At 32.7% G+C, this 3677-nt stretch overlaps 1 pseudogene; it reads right to left on the reverse strand.

Moving 5' to 3' along the window:
• Positions 1-233: 233 nt before the first annotated feature.
• LOC149538708 (nucleobase-ascorbate transporter 5-like) lies at positions 234-3435 on the reverse strand (annotated as a pseudogene).
• Between the last annotated feature and the right edge of the window lie 242 nt (positions 3436-3677).

Consider the following 3677-nt stretch of genomic DNA (forward strand, 5'->3'; position numbering starts at 1 on the left):
CCTACTTTTGGTGTACAAAAGGTCTAGTTTTAGTTTACTAAAGCACTGTAGCCACTTTAGGTAAAAGTTGGTACCTAGAAAGGACTAATTTCTTCCTCTATTTAGCACAAAGAATAAAGTGGCTTCTATATGACTGAATTCTTTGGAAGAGAGATTAAATCCATTCTAATAGAGCTTACAAAACTTTTATATGCATTCTATGGGAGAAAGCGAATGTAGGCTAGTAGAGGCTATTACATGTCGCTTGGTTGTTGCAGATCACTACTCTGTATCAATTTAATAATTTATCATATAAATTAAAAACAATTAGCTTTGCACCACCAAAATAGTTATAACATGCATTCACAAATGATAAACTCACAAGAAACCAATACAACTTTAGGACCTTAATAGTAATATATTCAAAACATATTGTTATTGATGATGGAACAAACCAGCTCCCCCGTCTGTAAGCCAAAATCAATTAAAATAAAATAAAAATAACTCTTTCCATGAATAGATTCTAGAAGAAAAAACTACACTACAAGTAAATTTATCACTACTTGATCTAAAAAAATGTTCAGTACCATTCCAATAGCCAAGAATATTGCAAAGATTATCATTTTGAACAAAAAGCGGGTTTAAAAATAAGTTAAAGTTGTCACAGTTTTTACTTTCTAGTAAAAAATACAATAGTTTTTACTACACTCCTCTATCTAAGAAAAGGAGAGATTCAAAAAACTAAATTGATCCCTCTTTCAAGAGGGTTCCAAAATAAATGTTCATTAGTTCAATTCTATCAAAAGCATGAACAATTAAAGATTTATCGTTGTAGCTTTATAATTACACTTTCCAAATTAAGCTAGCTGTGTACAACATGTGCATCTTGAGAGTTTTGAATCAAGATGACATCTAAAAATACTTTGTAAAGCATCCTATCTATTCACAACTCTATTTTGCTATGTATGAAGCACATGCCATCAAAAAGATCTAAATGATTGTTGACCAGGGCATAGACTTATTTAAGGCAATTCTCAAAACTTTTCCCTATAAGGGGAAAAGTCATAAAATATTAACACCTAAGGCTTTCTTTCTAGACACAAGGAAAAGAGGAATGAGAGAAGTAAAGAAAAATTCCACTCCTCACGTGCCAACCTATACCTTGGCTTAGGATAGATGGACGAGGAGCTGTGGCACTTGTATACCTTGACACAACATAAAATGCACCACTAGACTGCCAATTCAAAGCACAACAATCAATATACTTTGCAGCATATGGATAATTAACAAAGTAGTTAGCAACTACAAAAACAATTAAATATGAAGACTGGAATTTGAAATTTGACAAGCTAGCCTCAACGAGTGAGACAAAAGCAACAACCATCATTGCAAATGCTTGTCCTACATCAAATATGGGTGCTCCTTATTGGAATGGATAGGGAATCCTTGTCCTGCAGAATAACAAGAATGAATGAAAACCATTTTCAAAAATGTGATTTAACATGAGAAATTTGTAAGTAGTCTATACCATGGGGCATGTGTAACCAATCCAAAACTGTCTATCTTGTAATGAAGTTGAGTTTTTTGAGGGCTATGCTTGTATGCTCCACCTACTGTGAGAAAATAAGCATAAAGCCAAACAATTGTGATAGCAAAGATGACAACAAAGCGCTTGAAAATAGGTTTCTTTCCAAACTTGATATGTCGAGCATACTGGAATGACAGAAAAGGAATTCAATCAGTTACTATGCCTACTATACCTCAAGAAAATACCATACTTTTTTTCAACTGCAAAACATTATTTGTAGACCAAGTACAAGGTTATAACACCATGTATACTCTCAATACTAGAAGCATAAAATCAAACCTATAAATCTGTAAATTTGAACCTAAAGACCTAATCTCCTAAAGAGGTAAGAATGTTTTCAGGAACCCAACCAAAATAAATGCTCATTTTGCAAATTTTAAAATCATATATTTAATCTTTTGAATTAGTAGCTCCTGGTTTAGATTGTATATGAGTTTTTAAACTAGAAGCTACTAGTTCAAAATTAAAAAATGATAAATTGACATATTTAATAGTCTCATTCAAAATTCTGATGGTTTTACCTGTGAAAAAAAGACCAACGCGATAAGCTATGGAAGTCCTATCTCTATGCATTTAGCCACCTACTAATAACATTATAAAATGAACATGATAATCTGACTTCAACATATGGAAGTGTTAACATAAATAAAATCATGCAATTCAACATGGTTGTATTGAATTAAAAAAGAAGTTAACCATTCATGCCCTACAATTAAAAATGTATAAAACACTTTTTAAGACCATAACTTCCAAAAAAAGCTCTTAATAATAAGGAAATCTGAAAAAAATGATGTGCTACATATAGGTCAGGCCAAGTTCATATTTTGAATGTAGAAATTTAAACAAAGACAGGATTCAAAATCTTGAAAACCATAGATCAAGTTCATCTAGTGAAAAATCCCAATTGGCATGAATAAGGAGATTTACAAGTTCAATAGCTCAATAATTAATTAGCTTAAAGTTCTCTAAATATTCTACTAATAAAACATTTCAATGAGATGCTCTCCGAATTCAAGCTTAATTAGTATCCTAATACACCTGAGAAGAGCAAGACCATCAACATAATAATGCCAAACCATAGACACTATAAAGTGATGAAATCTAAAACAATTTTGTAGCCTATGGATCATATAAGATGTAGAAAATAAACAGACCTAGCAACAATAGCCCAGAGACCACTAAATCTGACAATAATTTGTAAATTGGCTGCAACAATGAGTGCAACCTGCACTCCTCGCATTGAATGCATAAATCTCTGCAGACAAGGATTCACAGGTTAGCAAAGAGTAATAAACCATATATGTTTCCAAATCAAGTTTGAAGAATACTCAATGTAACAATTTCCTTACGTACATCATGTGGGTCTGTTATTTTTTGAAATTTTCTAGAACCAACAATAAAAATAGTTGGAAGAACGAAAGCATAGGATCCTCCTATAACAGCAGGAAGCCTAGTCCCAGAGTACAATTGTAAAACGGTGTTAAGACCTGCTACGAATAGTAATGTCTGGATAATTTTGTCTTTGTCATCCTGCATGGATATTTAATTTATTTAATTGAGAGCTGTAAACACCTCATTGAAGCTATCAAACGTACCTTCCACTAAATTAACAAAAATTAGAATTCCATTGGTAGCAAAACCCTCAAAAAAATTTAAGATATATGAAGCATAGGAAGCTCCATAATTGACTATTATCAGAGTTTTTGAGACTGCGAAAGTGTGTAGCATTTTCAACTTACATTTAAGCCGCCCATCTGAGGAACAAAGAATGAGGGGATGATTACGGTGGTGCCCAACATAACCAGATAGTGCTGAAAACCAAGTAGGATAGCTTCTACTGCAGAAGCAAAGACAATAATTAGCTCCATACTATGTCCAACCTATAAGCAAATAAATGAAGCCCTTTAATTAGTCTTGAGCAACCTCTTAACCAGAAAACTCAACCAGGTAGGTAACCTGTGGTGGGGCTTTGGCGTTACATGAAAATTTGAAATACAACACGAATTAGTTGCTAAATTGAATCTAAACATCTGGGATAATGGCTTGCTCTTGTTGACTAATAATGAAATTACAATAAGAGAGATGCTAGAAAAAGGGAAAAAAAATCAAA

This window comes from Cupressus sempervirens, chromosome 9 (assembly GCF_028749045.1).
Source record: "Cupressus sempervirens isolate cs-2001-9-10 chromosome 9, ASM2874904v1, whole genome shotgun sequence".
In the NCBI taxonomy this organism is placed as follows: domain Eukaryota; kingdom Viridiplantae; phylum Streptophyta; class Pinopsida; order Cupressales; family Cupressaceae; genus Cupressus; species Cupressus sempervirens.